Source organism: Rhea pennata, chromosome 7 (assembly GCF_028389875.1).
Source record: "Rhea pennata isolate bPtePen1 chromosome 7, bPtePen1.pri, whole genome shotgun sequence".
Classification (NCBI taxonomy): Eukaryota; Metazoa; Chordata; class Aves; order Rheiformes; family Rheidae; genus Rhea; species Rhea pennata.
In genome coordinates, this window is record NC_084669.1 from 11,819,900 (window position 1) to 11,841,142 (window position 21,243).

The 21,243-nt window shown below is 40.8% G+C and overlaps 1 protein-coding gene across 4 annotated transcripts in view; it reads right to left on the reverse strand.

Annotated features, from left to right (window-relative positions):
* ADD3 (adducin 3) overlaps nt 1–18,491 on the reverse strand; it is a 108,048-nt gene extending 89,557 nt beyond the window's left edge. The window contains exons 1-2 of one of the 4 annotated variants that reach the window (XM_062579554.1): nt 18,432–18,491; nt 16,700–16,781 (exon numbers count right to left, since the gene is read on the reverse strand). The gene's annotated coding sequence lies outside the window, so the exon portion shown is untranslated. Of the gene's footprint in view, nt 1–16,699; nt 16,782–17,418; nt 17,501–17,893; nt 17,984–18,431 lie in introns of those variants that run through there. The other 3 variants (XM_062579555.1, XM_062579553.1, XM_062579557.1) reach the window with 3 other exon arrangements.
* Nucleotides 18,492–21,243: the final 2,752 nt, after the last annotated feature.

The window sequence follows — 21,243 nt, forward strand, 5'->3', positions numbered from 1 at the left end:
AGGAATTCAGTTTATGTCTTCCAAAGTACTGTATAATTAGTCACTGTAAGGGCTTTCATTTTTACTACAGAGACATTTATAATATTGGCAAAGAGCAGTGAAGAAATAAGGGTAATAAAAGGAGTTAAAACTATGCAGCTGAAACAGAGTATGAGAAAGAGCATTAAGAAAGGCTCTCCTGGATTTTTAGAGAGTATAAGTAATAACACATGTTGAAGAGTATATAGAAATAGATGCAAGAACAATTTTTTTTTATGTATTTTACATTTCAAAAAGCTGCACTCAATTTCAGCAATGTGCAAATACACAAAAGTGTCTTTTAGATTCAAAATGGAAAAAGTAGTACCGCAAAACACATTAAAAGAATTAGAGGACACTGGAGAACTAGAGGACATTAGCACCTGTAGCTTCACCTTTAGCAGCTTTACCGTGCCTCTGTGGTACCTATTAGATCACAAACGTCAAAGGCAGTACTTCCCACTCCCCCAAAAAGTCTCCTTTGGAGCAGGTCTTCCCTAACAGAGACGGGGACCGAAGGGCTGCGCAGTGCCTTTGCGGGGAACGAGCGCTGTGGCACAGCAGAGGCCGTGCAGCCAGCGGCTTCTGCGTCATTCCTTGTCTGGCAGGGGCCAGCATCACAGAAAGAGAGAACAACCGGGACAGCCTGGCTTCTTGCTTCATGCTATATTTCTGGGTGAGTGGCACAGCAATTCATTTACAGGATCCCTCCACAAATCTTTTGTATTCTGTACGCCTTGATGTGATGATCCTATATCTACTTCAACAGACTATAACTAACATTATTATAACAGTAGTACACAGGGAAAGATAATGTTAACAGCTAACATACAGTTACAGCAAATTGGAGATAAAGCTGGGCTGAGCTTCAGATACTTGTTATTCCAGAACGTAACACTTCTTGCAAAGCACAATCTGTATGCTTGGAGTAAGATTTCAGCAACCTCAGGCACAACCAAATCTATTTACTAGCTTTAATTATACTCCTTTCAGGGAATCTGGATGTCGCCTGCTGAATTTACTGCTCTAATGGCATTTGAATCAAAGAGACTTCCTGAGTAAGCCTGAATTCAGGGTAAAAGGAACACGCATCGAAGATAGGATACAATGATTAAAAGTAGTGCCCAATTTGTCCACTACTGGTCTTTCAGTTACTTCAGACACTCACGCTACTTCAGTTTTAAACTCTGCTTAAAGCAAAATGAACAAATGCCAGTGAAATAATTTGATGGAAAACCCAACATCCGCCAAGTCTGGCATTGTTTGTTTCAATTATATAGAATCATCACGTCCGGTCCTTGGATCCTCTTTATTAGACCCTCATTTCCCCTGACTGAAGAAACCTCTGTAACAGAAAACCCTAAGGAGTCATAATTTAACAAAGGCAGTATCCAAACTTGATACTGAGACTGTATGAATGAAGCCACTAATCTGGGCACAGTTAGGGTTAAAAAAAAAAATCCAATGAAAAATTATTTGATAATAAAAATCCTTTTTATGAGTAAGCTTAATACCCTTCCTCTCAATACAGGAATGTAATACTGTATTTCTTGCTGGAAAAGAAAAGACAAAAAAAACCCACAGAACAAGAACCATAGAAGAGAGAAGAAATAAATGTCAGATGCACACTATTTTCACAAAGTCTCACAGTATTTTTTCCATGTAAACCATATCTCAGTCAACCAAGAGCCCTTTAAAAATACCAACACTTGAAATAAGTCTGCAGAAAAGCAGTATTGAAAAAGTAGGAGCAAAGCAACAGGGGGAAGGGTAAGAGAGAAAGAACTACATGGAAATTACCAACGAGCTACTCCACAACAGCCAGGCAGGCGTATAACCCTTGCTGCTAACTCATGTGTTTTGCTATCACAAAAAAAGCAACAGCCAACACGTGAAAACACAGCAATTATAGAAACTAGATTGGTAGAGAATATACAGGACCTTTTTCCTACAGATATCAAATAGCTAACTGCAAAACTTAATTGAGGACAGTGCTTGCACCTAAACCCCAGATACCAGAGTTCCGACAGTGTAAAAGTTGAAGTACTGCTCAGTGTTTGTGCGTTTACAAGTGTCCAATAAAATAAGCTCTCTCTAAATCCTTTGGATAATCACATTTAAAATTTAGGAATGGACATTAAAATACTCATTATTTATCTTCAGCAAAAGCACTGCAGGAAGACAATTGCTCCACTATTCCAAAGAAATGTTACTAAATTCTATTGTTCAAAGAGTAAACAAAGTTTTAAAAAAATAAAACTGTTTATTTAATAAAAATAACTATTGCCCATTTAAATACTTACACTCACTAGTGTTTTCTGAAGTTTGCCAAAACACTTGGTATTTAGAAGTATACATGCATGCACATATGAAGTTGTATATAACAAAAATTCATGAGACATGAATAATTTTCAACAGTTTAAGTGCCCACATAAATTAATAGACATCGAACACACCTATTTGGAAGATCTGCTTATTTGCTTAAATCTTACTAAATAATAAATCTTACTAAATTAAATCTTACAAATGCTTATTTGCTTAAATCTTACCTACACCTAAAGAAAATAAGAGCTCAGACAGCTTCTCCAATGAATACATTATGCCTTCATTAAACTACTTTACAAGGAAAGGAAAATAGTTTCCCAGGACTAGGAAGCAGGACAGCAAGCACCAAAAAAAAGCAACAACTAATTTTAAAAAATTCATCAAGTCTGAATCCAGTAGCAGATCACAGACAGACCCCTGAATTATGAAGATTCAGCACATCTCTGAAGTCATTTACTCGGTTTCTAAAAGTAATGTTTATTTTTATTTCTCCTCCTCCTAAACGTTTGTCAGCTAAAGTTAGTTTGTTGTTCACTGACAGTGATGTATGAGAAATGAAGGAGCATCCAAATTTTCAAGTTGAAAAAGCATTTAATATTATGCTGCATTCCTGCAAGTAGTAGTTGCATAGATATAAAATATTGTGTTTTTATCAAGGAGGCAAAGTACTGGTGTTTTGCATATTTATTGGAGACAATCCTGCTCGGTGACCTTCCATGGCAAATGCAACTTCCATCCAGAATACGACTACTAACTTCTCTTGACTACAGTTATAAGAAAAAATACTGATATCTTAATAAAAAAAAAAAAGGGGGGGGGGGTAAATTCATTGAAGAATTCAGTTTCAGCTGAATTCAGTTACTCTAATAAACTAGAACATGCATTAAAGCTTATATCACAGTGCTGTTATACCATCGTATTCACTATACTGAATTAATAGTTCTGAAAAAAAATATTCTTTTTATGAAATGTGAAAATGAAGAACATTATTGATTAATATTTATACATAAAGTGCATGATTAATATTACCTCTGTGCTATAAAGCACCAGTCAAATGTCTTCCAAAGTTAATTCCTCTCATAAATAAATGTAGTGCCCACTAGAAATACAGATAACAAGTAAAATTTCAACAGCAGTTTGAAGATGCTATTTAAGCTACAAATCTCTGGTGCCCTTATGGAAAGCAGAGGCTTAAAAGATTAACACACATGTCTTTTGAGAGGTGTTTCAACTTTTCTTGCTCTGTAAATAAATACCTTTAACATCGAGTTTAGGGTGGGAATTTTTTTGCATTACAGTTACTAGCTAATTAATAGCTAATATGCAAGTTAACCCACAGCTGACTACTACTTTTATTCTTTTCTTTTTGTCCTTGCCCAAGACTATTTATTTTTCCTTCTCCTTTTAATTCAAGGGTGACAGGAATGTATCAGGCTGGCACATCAGATTTATATTTGCAATTCCTGCTTTTCCTTCCATGTCTCATCTATACCAATAAATATAGTTTCTGGAATAGGAACTAGCATAGTATAACACAGTATAGTTCCTATTATAGGTCAGCACAGATTTGAAAAATTATAGCTCTCTTTTTGATTCCTCTAGCATCAAAAAACTTAGCCAAAAGAAAACAAGTTCACATCGGGGCAATATATGCAGCAGGTAATAAAAATTCTTTAGAAGCTCTTGCTGTTGAAAGTCGGTATCAGGTCATCCAATATGCTGACACAGCCAGAGCTGTTATTTTTAAACACAGCCATAGTCTATTAACTAAAGCATCTTTACTCTGACTGAGCCAGTATTACTTTCATAAGACTCCTTAAGTATCTACACTGAAGGCTGCATATCATATTAAACAAATACAAAACACAAACTTCTGAAGATGATGCTTCATTATACTCATTCTCTCTACTGAGTTTGTTGAACATGTTGTATATGTCACATTTCTCACGTTAAAATTATACTGATTCTATTAGTCAAGAGCTTTTTGCAGACAACTTGAAATGAGTCAAGAATTCGTTGCTATTGTCTTGTATTCCTTCTCTCAGGTTTTGGATAATTCAGCAATAAAAAGAAAGCGCAGACAACAGCTACAGCATCTACAGAGATACGCAGAAATGGAACAAGTAGAATGGGATGAGCTTATCTGATTTCAAAGTCATTATTTCTAAATAGTTAATAAACTAATTTCCTAGTATGCTATTCCACTGTGCTCTTCATCTTTTCAACAGTGTTTAGGTATTTGATGCAAGGACCTTGCTCCATCCTGTAAACAGCATACAGAAATCTTTTGAAATGTCATTTCTAACTCTTTTGCAAGCAACTATTACCCAAGGCTGATAGTCACAAGAAGATTGTAACAACTTTCTCAAAAAGTATCTAAAGGGAGAGTGTAGAGAGGAGCCGGCCAGACTCTTTTTAGTGGAGCCCAGCAAAAGGACAAGAGGCAACAGGCACAAACTGGAACACAGGCAGTTCTGACTGAACATGAGGAAAAACTTCTTTACTGCGAGGGTGACTGTGCAGCGGCACAAGTTGCCCAGAGAGGTTGTGGAATCTCCTTCCTTGGAGATATTCACAACCACCCGGACACAAGCCTGGGCAACAGGCACTATATGACCCTGCTTGAGCAGGGTGATCTCCAGATGATCTCCAGAAGCCCCTTCCAACCTCAACTCTTCTGCGATTCTGTGATTATAGCCTAGAAGGAAGGTGGGGGGTGGAGGGGGAGGGAAAGGGGGGAGGAAAGGATAACAACATCCAGGAAAAAACTAGGATGAAATGGCACTGAAGAATATGAAGTATATTCACAGCAATTCACACTGAATACATAGGATTCGCCACCTGCACAGACACTAACTGGAACAATTTCAGTTAACTTAAACAGTAAGCAGTTTGCTGCTGTTGGAGACTCAGCATTAACTTTGTTTTTTTAAAAAAAAGTGCCAGATTTGTTAGCAGTAATTCCAGATTCTCTTACACATCATTTAACTGATGACTACCTAGCTGGAAGGAGAAGATAAGTAATGCTAGTTTCAAAGGCTCGCAAGAGACTGCAAGTTACAAATACATGGTATTTTGAGAGGAAAGTTCCTCTACTCTAAAACAATTTCTTTGCACATATTTCCCTCAGTGTAGTTGTTACTAGTTATGTATATGTTTACATAAACATATGTATATGTAAACATATACATAAATTTATTACTACGACCAAGTACAACTCACTCTTTTCCATTAACCAAAGGAATAATTCTGTCCATAAATTGCAGAATGCTAATATTGGAGACCAAGGCACTTTGGTCTACCGCAATGCGATGAAGTTTTACAATAGCATAGTCAGCTTGCATTTTTTATATATTGTCATGAAACAGAGCCAAAAAGTAAAGAAAGCAGTGTTGCGCACTGTTCAATAGCTAGAACTGTTTTTACTACAACAGAAAATTTAGTTGTGTGTCTTGTGCTATAGATAGATACTAGAGACTCTGAAGACAAGACAAAGCTGTCCTAGAAAGCAGGCTTGCTAAGGCAGTAATATATCTGCCACTTCCCCAATCACCCAACAGCTTAATGCTACTTAGGACAGTCATTCACTCGTAGCCTTATCATTCACCCATGCCCCAGCACCACATTTCAGTTACTCTCTGGCCAAAAAGAAGTTCAGTCCAGCATTACAGCTAGCTATACACAGCAGCCCTTTGCATACAAACTGTTACTGAGGCACTGGCTGCCATAGTACAGAATCACCCACTGCTAGAACAGACTTAGCACGCATCACTGCAAGGACTTAGATCTCACACTCCAGTTAGACTCCAGCTCCACGTTAGGAGATGCTAATAATGTTTGAGGGCCAGGGGATTCAGTCACTTATTTTACTATTACAGTGAACTGACTTCAAGGACTTACTGTAAAACGAGGAAACCTTAACTTACAGAAAGAGATACTCCGTGCAGTTTCTCCCATTCTAGCATGCATAAACACTCCATACTTGCACATCCTCACGATGAATGTTAGAGCAAGAAGAAAGGTCTACCAAATGTACACAGATATGTATCTTACTAAAAGATAGACTCATATGATACTTTCTAAGCATAGTAAAACAAGTAGATGCACTTCAAGATTTAATACATCTACAGCAACTTTTTTACTCTTTCTTTCTCTGTATTTTATACATCAGTTACATCAGTAAGTCCCACCTTTGACACAATTGCCCTCATTTTTCTTTTTCCTGTGATACACCTTCATTCTTCCAACCTATCTTCTAGAACAGTAAATTCTCCACACTATCAGACAACAAGAGTGACTTTTCAAACCTGGAGAGATTCTGCCTGTGTAGTTTCACTAAAAAACTGCTGTTATCTCAAAAAGTCTCCATTTACCATGACTTTTAACATGACCCTTAGAGTTTGAAAATTTCAGGAGGGGAAGGTAGAGGGGGAACCTTATCTTTTTCACAAGCTCTTTCAGTCACTGACCTACAACAAAAGCAGTTTTTTTTCCTGTTAGTCTTCTTGTACTAAGGACCACCTAAACCTAATGCCTGCCATACTGTATCTCAAAATGTAGAGAAATGGTGTCTCCATTCTAATTTTCCTACAAACTAACCCTCTTGCAAGAGGCTCAATTCACAGTAAACAACTTCCACTTACATTCTTGCACGGACTGCATTTGCTCCCAGGAGCGGGGTATTCTGCCACATTTTCACACTGAACTGCTTAAGTAATTGGTCCACTGAGCAGCAGAGCTTGTACAAGAGAAGATGAGACAGGAGCACGTGGCCAGAAGGAAGGAAGAGAAGGATGTGCCCTTTAGCTTGGTTATAGTATACAACCCAAGTATTTTAACCATGTAGTACTCTAATGAGGACTAACTGTATCAAAAAAAGCTGACGACACTCACTGGAACTGTTATATGCAGATTTCTTATTTGACTGAGTTCTTAATAGGATTACAGGGTTTTCATTTGTTTCTTTAAACTGGTTTTTGAAGAAAGTGAAACTGGACAAAGTTTAGAGAGAAAGTGAAATAACCTTGGAGTGAGGACATTACATTATGCCATGTCAACTGCAAGCTTTTCCAACACAAATATCTGCTAGTACACATTCTTCAAGTTAACTAATAAACAGAACAGTCATAAAAAGCATTACTTACACTATGCTTTTACACATTACAGCTGATAATACCACAGCTTTAATTTCATCTTTAAATGATTGGTTATGTTCACTGATAACAATGGCAATTGCATATTATTAAAAAAAAAGAACAAATAAATGACCTTTACCTTACTTTAAAAATCTACCCTTTATTATTTTACTTTCTTCAAATAGATATTTATAACTGACCACCAGCAGGGTGTGGACTGAAACTAAAAATTTTGTAATAGGTCCCTGTGAAATCTGAAAGCAAAATATAGCAAAGGTGACCCTTCTTGTGAAGAACCTTCTTGTCTTTATGTACGCTATAAGGAAAGCTCTGTTAGCTCAGTCTCAGTAATGATCTCATTCACCTTAACCGTGGTAATAGTAACAACATTAGGTTTCTGTTATAAAGGCATATTTATTGCATAAAATACTTGTTACTATATTTTTGCAGCATGTTTAATAGTAGTAGTCAGGCTTTATTGTTACATGGTACTTACTCAAGCTATTTTTTCCTTCTTAAAGGCTAATTCAGATTATAAATATGACTCCGTTATTTCTAATTCCACCATTAGCTAACTCATTGTAATTAACATTTCACAACCAGTGGAGGGTCCTATGCAAAATGCTAACTAGTATTAACAGAAAAGGAGACAATACAATTTTTTTTTTTTTTTTAACCCTAGAGGAGAGACTTCAACTCTTTTCAACACGGAAACCTAGAGATTACTTCCAGGATAGAGACAGGACCTCCTAAAAAAAGTCAGGATAATCAGATTATACACTGTGTTCTGTCTTGTGGACTTCAAAGAAGTAATTCACGGACCCAAGGCTGAAAACCACTGTGTTATAGTGGCTGAGGTTCTTGGAGAGGGTTGTCCACAGCCACATTGCTCTGCAGGTACATATGGGCTGGGCAGTCAAATTTCCCAGCTGCAAGAGAATACGAGGCAGCAGACGTTGCTGGCGCTGAGCTGCTGGGTTAGCTTAGGCTGCTGCATGTCTTGCCCAGAGAGCAGAAGGACCCCGGGCTACGGGCCATCATGTCCTGCATCTGATCCATACCTGGAGCTCTCCCTTCCTTCAGCTCTGAGGTATAACATGTGTATTTCCCAACTGAGAAAGGATTTTGTAAACTTCGCAACTAAGGTAAAATATTGCAGACTATAGGCCTGAAAGGTTGCCCATCCTCGTTGGAGGACATTTTTCTGGTACAGAAGACATAAAGGCACTTAATGTATTTTTCATTGGCTAGTCTGCATCTGTCACTGGAAAGATGGTACTTAGACCCAGGCAGAGACTATTTCAGACCTGTAAGTTTTTCAAATGAAATAGGCTGCCACTTGACAATGAATTTAAAGTCACTTGATATGATCAGAAGTACCAATATACAACAATCCTGTCATATTAGGTTAGCAAGAAAAAGAACATTTTCTGCTGATTTGATATGGAAACTTTTGCTATCCAATGAAAAAGTAGCTGAGAAAAACTAAGCAGTCTTTGAAACCTACTCCTCATTCAGGAATTGTCTAAGGGCATGTAAAATTATGGATACTGCTGCTGAAAAACATCTCATCTTGAGCAAATGCACATTAAAAATGTAATGTGCATATATAAAATCATTTAAAATGGAACTTTTCCTTTTTTTTAAAAAAAGTGTTAGGCACACAGAAGACATCAGATTTAAAAAGGAAACCCACATTGCCACCTGCCACTTATTTAAGATTACATTACTCAGGGACCTATAAAAAAATATCTCCTAGCATGCTTTACAGCTTAAATGTTTTAAATAAACAGAATTGTCCAAGTTAACATGCTTTCTGGTATTTAGTATTGGGGGGGGGGGCAAACTGTTTTTGAATAGTCACTCATACTAGCCCTATGCAGATGTATTCAATCCTTTAGCACACTGCAAAATTATTTAAACAAAGCTCTAAAGTGAAGAAAAAAAGAGGAACAGTAGAATCTGACTGTCAGACAACTGTTTTTGTTGAGTTTTTTTAAATTATTATTATTACTGCAAGGTAACTCCCCACCATGTGATCTAGAACCAAGCAAAACAGATTTATTTAGATTTAAAAAACTCACAGATGTCAAAGTGTTTGACAATTGTTCTGCCTATTTCTTATGTTTAGCTCCATATTTGACTCATGATTTCGATTGGGTTGAAAGCAGAAAAAAATCCCAATCCTTTAAAATTAATTTTACTAATTACAGACATCCTTTGTTTTTATAAAATATAGCACTAGCGATCATTGAAGGAAATAGCAAAACTAGACTTCATTTTTCTTCCTCAGCTGCACAAGATTAAATCTTTGCAACGAAAATAGTTAGAAACATTTTATCAAATGATCAACATTGGACTTTTCATCTTAAATATGGAAATCTTTGTTCCAAATAATATATTTAGAGATATCTGCCAAGCATTTGAACTTCGTCATTTCAGACTCTAAGCTATTTAACACAGAACATGCACGTGTCTTTTGAATGCCAAGCCAGCTATGCTTCAAAGACAAATAACTCTGATTATTCAATCCATAACAATCAGCAAGTCAATAAGAAATCTCATTTGTATTCAGTAGTATATCCATTGATAGGAAAGAAAAAAAAACTAAATGTACATACAGAATCTTTCATAACTTCAAACATTTTAGGAATGAGTAAATCACACAACTTCTGGCCCGGAAACACATCAGTTTGCCCTAAAAAAAACACTTGCATTTTTAAGTGAACTGAAGGCAACAAATATCTTAGCTTTTTGCCTTCTATCCTGAAGGTCAGAACAAAAAAAAAAAAAAAAAAAAAAACAAAACAAAACAAAAAAACCCCACAAAAATCTGCATCACTAATAGTTTTGCCTTTGCGTATTTATTTTAGACAAATGTGCATTTAAATGGAGCTGCGATTTAAGAGTCAAAAGTGCCACTGATAAACTGTCAACATTAAGACGACAATTATTCCACAATTGGGTATATAGTGCAATACTTCACGTAACCAAGACCTGAAACATAATGGGCTTGTGGGCACTACCAAAATTTTGCTTAATCGGGGTAACATAAAGATCTACCTGACTAGTTAGTTATTCCCTTGTTACAGCAGTAACATTATATCACATGGGCTAATTGTTGTGTTCAGTTAACATGGGAGTTCCAGCTGTTAACTTTATAAATAACAGCTTCTTGCACCCTACCTAAATTTCAGCACTGTCATAAAAACTGCAGATAACACAACTGAAAACAACCGTAAGAGAACATTTATCTTACCCTTTACAGGGTATCATATGGCACAAACCCAAAATAAAGTTCGTTCTAAGAATGAAGTTCTTTGGTTCAGTGTTTTAGGTTTTTAAAGATGCTCAGGAAGTATTAGAGGTTGTCTGGTGTTCAGCAGTAATTAGTATATTAAAGAAAACTATCAAGACAACTAACTGGCTTAGATCATACCCCACTAAAACAAAAACTCCTGTTTGATCATTGTCCAGGAGCCCAAAGAAATCATATAATTCAAAAGCACTCTTGAAAACAGTCTGTATTTGCTTCAGAAAAAACAAACACATTTGCTACATTACTTTTGTGTCATTTTATTTGGTTCTAGACAGAGCTGGATGCACTGCCTGGTATTGTGCAGTTTCCATCTTAATATCCAATTTTCAGTTTCACATATTTTTTTTTCAGATGTTCAGCTGCAGGCTGCCTACATGAAGTGTCTGCTATATTTGATTTGAGCAAAAACACTTCTACTCATCCTCCTATGCGTGGTCAGTAATACACTCTTCCATGTTACAGTTTAATATGAACTTCTAAATACAAGGCATTGTTTTTGGAAAACATTACCTAGCTTTTGAATATTTGAATTTGTGGCCTAACTGCTGTTCTTCTTAAATACAAAAATTTTTTTTGATATGTAAGTTCATAACAATTAAAATGTAGGTTACAGTTTAGCTGGTTCATAAACTAGGCCTTGAACCAGACCCCTTTTAGAAAGACTGAGATACCAACACGTGGTCTCACTAGTGGCCTTCAAGGTGTCTTCATCCAGCCTACCACACTGTTTCTTAGAGGAGATCAGAACATCAGAACAGTTGTTTGGCCACCACAGACTCCCAAATACTGAAAAGTCCCTCCAGTGGTTGCACGCTGCTCAGAGGCTGTTGGAGAATGGGCAAAAGCTAGAGCAGGGATCACGCAGCTTTTTGCCATTGCCACCGCAGCGAGAGAAAGACACTGTAAGCACATGAAAGCTCCAAAGCACACATCCTTCCATACAGATTGCCAAGGAAACGCTGGGCTACTGGATTATATGAAACAACATATGTTAGTATGAGCAATCCCCCAAAACTCAGCCAACTTAAGTCGTTTCTAGATTAATGAAATATATACTTGAATCATAAAGATAACTTCAGTACCAAATTGCTTCCACAGAGATCCATCAACACCCTCCACAACTCTTAAAAAACCTCTTCACCAAAAACCTGCACAGTCCATATTTGGAAAAAAAAAACAAAAAAACAAAAAAAACCCCACTACTTCTAATTATACTTTTCCTTTCTTGTTCTTCCCTACATGAAGAAGCAAAACAAACTTTATCCAGTAAGTAAGCCTCTCTATTATGTATTATTTACTTTCCAGGAGGACATGCACAGGAAATCTTCCTCAAGTGGTAATAGCATCTTGCTTCCTAAACTGACATTTTCTATACACCTGTAAGCACAGGAAGGTGTAGTTCCAATTAGTCTCTAAACTATGTCATATTTGGTGTAATGGCTCTGGATGATATGCACAGATATGGATGTTATACTGGATGACATGCTTATTTTCTACAAAATATATATATATGCAACTGTGAATGAAAAATCTGAGTGACTGAGACCACTTATTGCACATATTGATGAAGATAAGTGCAAATTTTCAGTGATTCAACAGAATCCTCTTACTTTGGCCAGTGCAGATGGTTCATCATTTGGTTGAACTGTTCGCCCCTATTAACACCAATGCTACCTGAAGATTCATTCAAGGGAGCATATTGACAATATGAAAAGCGGATGGGGGCAGTGTCACACAGATTTAATTCTTTCATGTTCAAGATCACTATGTATTTCAGTCAGAGAAGAACTTCCTGAGGCATTGATTTCATTAGAGAAAAGGGATTTTACCAGTTGTTAGGTACCATGAGTCATGCAACAACATAAAAAGCTACAAAGCAACCTGTAGCTCTCACGCTGGTTAGCTAGCTGACTGGTCTTCATCTCAACTAGCTAACTTATATGACAAACACCTGCTGCTTTGATGGCACGAAGATTTTTAGTTATGACACACTAGATGTAAAGTAAGAAAAGACTTTCTTCCTAGCCAAGACCAGAACAGTCTAGAAAACTGGAATAAGGAATGAGACTATTACAATATTTCCTTAAATTACACTTCATACTAGCTGACTGTATCTTCATTGACAAGAATTTAATTACTATTGTTCAAATAACTTTATTACATTTAATATGCTCCATGAGCTCTCACTGAACAGTTACTTAAGCGACATGCATCAAGCTGAAGATCCAGGAGAAAAAGGACCATTACCCTTAAACAAAGGCTTGAAGTTTTCAAAGCCTTCCCTCACTAACTTTTTAGTTAATCCTAAGAAAGCCTTAACATTTTAGCAGAAAATATTTTCCACTTAATGATTTTAAGTGACAAATAAACACTTTAGTGTAGACTAAAACCACACCACAGTCAAAGGCACTTTCATATGTCAACAAAATCTGCTAATGGAGTTAAATTGGTTTGTCTTAACTAATGGTCTAAACCCAAAAAACCCCCCCAAAAAAGTCACCACAGCTATTTGCTACAATATCTTCAAAAGATATACTTCAAATCCTCTTTTAAGGTTATGTAACGTACAATGACTTGTATTTTCTTGAACATGGAGAGCAACAGAAGCATTTCCTCATATGCCAATTGTCTGAAAGTTAATGTAGGACGTATATCTGTTTGCCATTGAGTTTACTCTAACATTAACACACGACAAATAAGTTACTGCTTGTTCCCTAAGGGTCAAATAGCTTTTATGCATCACCATATTAAAAAAAAAAAAAAAAAAAAAAAAAAACACACTACAGAAATGATACTACCCCTGAGAAACACAACAGAAGCTGTATCAGCATCTCCTTTTGTAAAAAGGCAAACATTTCAAAATACAACTTGAAGGAAACCCTGTGATGTAACAGGAAGTAATGTTATTTAATAATATATATCACATTCTAAGTCAACACCAAAACAATGACCTACTTGAATTTTGAAACAGCAGCACTGTGATGTTGCAAAATCGATTTACAAGAGAAGTAATAGCCAGAGGTTACTATGGCCACTAATGTTACAGGCCACCACATCACGTTCAAAAGTGATTTTTTTTCCCTCCCGGTTAAAAACTAGTAAAGACAGTTTTACGTATCTGCTCAAGGTCACACAAATTATTCTCCCAAATTAAAATTACTTTTAGGGGAGTTACCTAACACAATCCACCCTGTAGCCATTTGGGGAGTTTGTTTTAAGTAGCACTAACAACAATTAATTTTAACTCGGGAAAAAAACAGTAGCTTTCTGTCTTTTCCGGATTTGATCTACAAGACATTCCACTTACAAAAGGAAACAAACTAACATTTGTCAATCTGAAAATACTTTTCATCCATGTTATCTTAACATTTTAAGTTATGATGCTTTTTAGGGCAAACGGTGTCTTGCAGCAGGCCATTTGGCCTGTAGCACGTTGCGGTGAAAGAAAGCAGGCACCTCTGCACACAGTGTCACCTCTGACACCGCATTCAGCAGAGAAACTTCCAGTAACTAAACTGAATTCAGCTCTTTTCATTCAGACAACATACACGGCCATATCTAACACACTATACTCATTTACAAAACAGTAGAGAGTTGATAAAAGAGCTCAGACCTATCTTGTTGACTGTGACAGTGAAACAGCTTGATTCACCAGCCCCCTAAATCCACCTCCTCTCCACAGCCAATGCAAATAGTCTCTGGTGTGAAACATGCAAACTGGATCTCCTCCTCAGATGAGACGATTACAGAGTAAACAGACTAGCCACACACACACCATCCTAAAAACCATCATTTTCTTAAATAAAAACCAGTTGGCTGCCTCAATCCTCAGGCGAGAGTGAAGGATAATGACCGATTTCAGCATGATGCCATTAAATCTCAAGACACCCTAAAGCATAGCAGCACTCTATTTATTGGTCAAGAATTAAGGACATGCTTCATCATCATCATGGTGTACCAACCTTAATTGCTATGCATTTAGTCCCTAAATAGCCCACCTCTTCCTCCTAACTTTGGGCTTTGTGTTCTCCCAGTGGAAACTAAATGCAACTAAGTAACAATCTCCTCCAAAAAATGTGAAATCTTCTAAAACTGGTAACATGAGAACTTCAGAAGCTAAAACTGGTATATGCTATTTATCAGCACATGCACACATAAGAAACAGAATTCTCATTTTACTGCACTGAAGAGACGGTGCCCTCCTTACTCAATATAGCATTAACCAACTTTTCCTGTAACGACTGGAGAACCCACTGCATTCCCAGGGTTGACACTTGCATTCTTTGTGAAGTACTGAATATCACTAATGAAGTCTCAAATGAAGCTATTAAATGTCCTTTTCAGTGAAATAACTTAAATGACTGGGCTTGCACAATAGCTCTGCAAAGAACCCACTGGTACCATGGAAGTGCCATTAAACTATGGCACAGAGGCAAAAGTGAGCAAGAAGAGGATGGAGGAAACCTTCCAAAGCAGACCTGCTGCCAGAGGAACCACATGCAAAATTCCCCCAGCAGACTTGTGAAGCACTGTCTCCCTCCACAAAAGCCATAGCCACCCTTTCCTAGTATATCATATACAGCTATATACCTTCTGCACTTATCCTTTATTACGATTGCTACCAACTGGAACAGGAGTCAGACTGGACAATCTGAAGTTTCCCTGATCATGCCAAGGCCCTTTTTTAAAGGCTGATGTCATATTTATCAACCTCATTCCTCCAATACCAAAGCTGATTTAAGCAGCAACTTATCCCGTGCACTACGTCATTTAGTCAATTATTTTTTTGTCCCAGTAACTCACTGCCGTTAATTTTAACCATTTGGTTTAGAACTTACTGCTTCTTGTAGTAGCATCATACAGGAGAGGCAAAATTCTACACATTCTCCCCTGCTTATCATCATACCACTACTCTTAATGCAGTCCAGTACTCATGGATGAAAAATAGCTGGTTCAGGCTTAATCCACCTGTAATATAATGGTGCTGAGAAGACTGAATCAAAAGCAACAAACCGATATGTTTAAAGCAAAGGTTAAAAAAAAAAAAAAAAAAAAAAAACTTGGCTACCTCCACAAATGGTTGTGGTGTTTGCTTTTAAAGCACGTTCTACACTCATTACACAAAGCCAGCATGTAAGACCTTACCACTAAAATCAAGTCATTTGGTGATGCAGACACTGTTTACCTGCCAGAGCGCCCTGAAGTCCAGGATGAAGACCAATTTATAAAATCACTTTGCATTCATAAATAGACTTTCCAAAGTGAGAAGAAAGTTTTCTCAGGGGTGACACTGAAGCTGGGGAACACACCAAAGGTCTGTTATAACCCTCATTACTGGATCTTAAAGTGCAAGGCACAAATCTTGAATTTTGTCTTTGCCTCTATGAACACGTAACAACACATAATAAAAAAAATTCCAAACTGTTAAGAAAACATTGCACTATACGGCCACAATTAATCTCCTGAGAAGAGAAAGAGTGAGAAAATGAACCATATGTGACAGATGTTAGTCACATCGCTAGGTACAATTCTGGCAGCCATGCAAATATTGCAGTGAAGAGAATATACGTGCTTGTACTTTGAAATGGTACTCTTACGTTCAGTACACCATTATAAATAGCAAAGGTGGAGCTGTATGTGATTAAATACTTAGAAAGCCTAGTTCTTGCATAGAACATAAATTCTAAGAAGTTTTCTGAGACTCATTTGGACTCTTGACTCTTGCAGTGGACCAAAGCCAACCGATAATTATAATAATTACTTCCGAGATTTCATTTGGTTAATAGAGTTCCTAAACAGAGGAACATTATTAAAAGGCCTGGTTCTTCTGAGATCAGCACTAAAGCAAAAGGAGGCGAAGGACAGCACCGTAGCATCTCCTGCCCGGAAAGCCCGTGCGTACCTGCAGTGAAGTCCCACGCTAGCCCCGCGGTGATCATACCAATGAGGGCAAGCCCGTTTCAGCCTGGATCCCGTCGCTCAGCCTGAGAGGGAAGGACAGCGCGGGGGGGGGGGGGGGGGGGGGAGAGAGAGAGAAAAAAAACAGTCCCCTATGCTCGTGGCACTTTTTTTGAAAGCACATAAGCAAAAATGACAGAACCTCACAGCTCCGAAAGCGGCTGCGGGGGGCACGCCCGGATTTTCCCCTCAGCCGATGCAGGTGAGCCGCGGGGCGCACTCCGATCAGGCTCATCCGAAGCAGCCGCGGACGGTGGAAGGGCCGCGGCGCTGCTCGAAGCGCTGCCGGCGCGGTGCGGCGCGGCGCCCGCGCAGCCTTTGTGCGCGCGGAGCCGCCGCAGCGCAGCGCAGCGCAGCGCAGCGCAGCGGCCCCGGCCCCGCACGCTTCCCCCGCGGAGGGGGCCGCCACGCACGGACATCTTAGGTCCCTTTCGGAGGGGACGCGGCGAGCCCCGGCTCAGCGCGCTGCCCGCACCCGGCTGCCTCCCTCCTTGCTTAAAACTTCCTCTCCCCCGGCCCGCCGCGGCCGCCCCCCACCGCCGCCAGCAGACATTTTGCGGCGCAGCCCGGCCCCGGCGCACAGCCCCCCCGGCCGCGCGCCCCCGACCGCTAAACGGCCGCGCCCCGGCGCGGGGCCTCCGCGGCGGGAGGGCGCGGCGTTACCTCGGCGAGCAGCGCGCTTTGTGCCGCGCTCGGCGCCGCCGCTCCCGCCTCCGGCAGCGCGGGCAGCCGCGGCACCTCCGCGGGCGGGCGGGGGCGGCGCACTATGTGGCAGGAAGGGACACCTGGGCTCCTCCCCTCCGCGCCGCCCGCCGACGCGGATCACTATCTGGCAGCGTGCACCGAGCCGCTGCCGCCGCCGCTCCCCCGCCAGCGCTCGGCCGGGCTGGAAGCGGCCACGGGCACCGGCGGGACCGGGGCGGGGGGGAGCGGGTGGGCACCGGGGGCGGCGCGGCGCGGCGGGGAGGGGGCGGTGGCTCCGCAGCGGCGGAGGCGGGGGCCGGCGCGGCCCCGCCCGCCGCCCCGGCCGCGTCTCCCCGCCGCTGCCCTCCGCGCCGCCCCGCCGGCGCCCTCCATTGTTGCCGCCCGCAGCCCGGGCGGGCCCCGCACGGCCCGGCGCGGCGCGGCACTCACGCACTTCTGCTCGCCGGGCTCGCTCCCATCGCCGAGCGGCACCGCCGGGGCCGCCTCCCCCGACCGTCGCCGCCTGCCCGCAGCGCCCCGCCCCACCGCGCCGCGCCGCGCCGCAGCGCCGGGGCCGGGCCGGGCCGGGGGCGCCGTCCGGGGCTGGGGCAGCGCGGCTGAGCGCCGCGGGCGCGGTGCCCTCAGGGCTCGGGCACGTATCTGTTGAAGGATGCCCCCAACGGCGTGTGCCATGAGCAGCCCCGCTCGCGGTGCACTGCAGAGGCGAGAAAAGGAGAAAGGAGGAAAAAAAAAAAAAAGATGCGTAGTTTGGAAATGGGTTTCAAAAGCGCGAAGTGGCCGCCGAGGGCTGCAAGACAGCAGACGGCTGCTCCAGATGGCTTGTGCTGCTGAAGAAAGGCAGCCCGCACCGTCCGGGGCGGGGGGAGAAGCAGCCCTGGCCGGGGAAGGGTGCAGGGTGTGGGTGCACGAACATGCAAATCGCCCTTCTCCGAAAGATGGCCTTTCGCTTTGCTCTGGTGGAGCCTGCTTACCCGGTGTCGGTCTGTAACTGTTCTGCTTCGGAGCTGAAATCATCTCGCTCTGCTGGTCTCCACCCAAAGTTACTGGTTTCTTGGTTTCAGGGTTTGTTTGCTTGCTTCTGAGCAGTTCTGACCGCCCATTTGAAGTTACAGAAGTGCTGGATGATACATATCCTTTATGTGCAAAAAGGTCTACATTTTAATTATATAGATAATTATTTTAAAAACTCAAAATTGTCTAAAATATGTTTTAAAGACTTAAAAGTTCCCTTTGAAAAAAGCAATATTGCTTACAGGTGTAAAATCACTCGCACAACTAGCTTTGTGTAGGGTCAGGGACAAAAACCCTTTAGTCATGCATCCTGCTAGCTTTTAAAGAGCTCCTCAGGGACTCCCACCTTGGGGAAACACAAGCAGGGCTGCAGAGACAGCATGTGCCCAGGGCTTCCTTCTCACCCTGTCGCCCAAGAGGCTCCAGCCCTCCTGGCTGTTGCTGTCACATCAGGTCCCTCTTAAAAATGTGAGCAAGGCCATTTGGGAGCTGGAGAGGTCATAGGAGAAAGAAATGCTTGAGGTATGGAGCCTTTGAGCCATGGCTTTTGCACAAGTATTTTATTTGGATAGAGAGAGGGTACATAACATGTTTCAAATTTGCATCTCAGCATTATATCCAGTGCTGAGATGAACCTGTGCTATGGGAATCTATATGCTCTGGCCCATGATAATGTAGTGAGGTGGTACAGCCACTGTTATTTAATACAAGACATTTAACTATCTGGTAGTTGTAGGAAATTAAAACTTACCTTAGGCACAGGAAGAATATAGGTGAGTGTGTTTACACACATCTACCTACATGCGGAGTGTGCTATGAAGGTGGAAATAATTGGCTTTCTTGTGCATATTTATTCACTATGACACTCATGGGGTTAGTAGTACTTTTCCTAGCATATTTTTCCACTTTTCTTATTGTCCTTTAGAAGCAAATTAAAGCTGTATCATATTTTGATAAACTTTCAACCTGAAAAAGCCAAGAAAAGCCAAAGTTAGTTGTGTTTATGAAAGTGAGGTGATACTGCAATGAAATCAGTGGTTCAGGGCTTATCTCAAATTCCATGCTCTGACCAGATGCCTCTTAACTAGAGGACAGTGCTAGCACAAGAGCAACTGGGCATGAATGTATGGCCACCTACAAATTTTGGTTGGAAATACGAGGAAGTTTGTTGACCAGCAGAGCAATTAGGTTCTGGAACAACTTTTTAGTAGGGGTGTTGGGAAGAGAAAATCTCACTGCTTTTGAAATGAAGCTTATTAAAGTCTTTATATGATGTATTGTCTGCAATTGTAGAGGATAGACTTGATATCTCAGGAGGCTGATGAGAGTGCTAAGGTGCTGTGTTACATTGACCATACACCTTCAAATCTGGTTTTCAGAGGTACCCAACACTTATTCCAGCAGAAGGGTTTCAGTCATGTAAATAGGCCTTTGGTGCTTATTCTAGGGTGAGTTTTCTTACCCTAGGCATAAGGATAAGCTTTACAATTGCTTTAGTCCTAAAAAGATTATGGAGATGACAAATCCTCATGATTCAGACCATAAATGGATTACAAGCAGGATCAAGAAGAAACTTTCCTGCATGGGACACTTTCTCCATCACTTACAGAGGTTTTGTTCCTTCCTTTGAAATCATGCCAGGTGCTGCTGAAGGCTCACTGGCCTCGTTTTCTTCTCAGCAAACAAGTCTCTGTACTGCTGATCATTTGGATGGCATGGGTGATGGAGATGTCTGCCTACAGGCTGCTTGGGTGGCTGGGACCATGGTGTAAAACCTGTTTCTGTGGAGCTGATGTAGGAAAGGTAATGTCTAAGCGAGGGAGGACAGATAATAGAGAGAATTGTTCCTTTAGATTAGACTGCAGCTCAGTGTCTAAAAAAAGCCTTGACAAGTGAAACCAAATTCAAAGTAAGCTACCATGGCATCGCATTTTTCGAGGGCAAAGTGGGAGCTCTCATATTCAGTTTGGACTTAACTCCATTTCTCCCTGCAATGCCAGTGAAACTCTATTTAGCTTCCTGTGTTCAGCTAAATACAGCAAACATCTGTATTAGCAGGTGAAGCATTTGCTATTTTGAGGACCCAATTCTGTGGAAATACTTTGCCACTTTCCCTGGAGCTGCAGCCTTTTCACCCTCTCTAAAGCCATGTGTCTAATCAGTGGACCTAGCTGAGCTACTCATTAGAAACTTGGCCAAACCACAAACATTTGTTTCCTTGCTTTATGCCAAACTCCCAGAAAGCAGGAGGGAGTGGCATGGAGCTCATATTAATGAGTTCTTCATTCCCCACTGAGAGATAATCAGAGCACTGCTCAGAGATTCATCAACATTTTTTATTAGCGCTTTAATGACCTACATGTTTTTTTTTTTTTAAGGAGTTACTTCAGCTAAGAGCTAGATAATTCCTCGTGCAGCTGTGGTTTAGGAAGCAGCTCTGGGGACGTGCATGCTAAATTACTTTAGCTCTATAAAAAAAAAAAAGACTTACTATAAGGCTTCCTGGGTGCCTCTTTTTTTTTCAATCAAGGGCATTATGTCCTAAATCCATCTCTTCTAGTTTGCGTGTGTGTGTGGGGGGGGGGGGGGGGGTGTTAGCTTTCTTTTGTAATCATTACAGCTTTGAGAACTGTATGGCAAAAATAGCAAGCACTAATGGCACTGTATGTTCTCCATGTGCAAAGGACCTTAACAGACCCCTGAGCCACTGGCAGCACCTCTAACTGCCACAGCAAGGTAGGCTCCTTTGGGGGCCAGGAAAGGCCAGGGGTG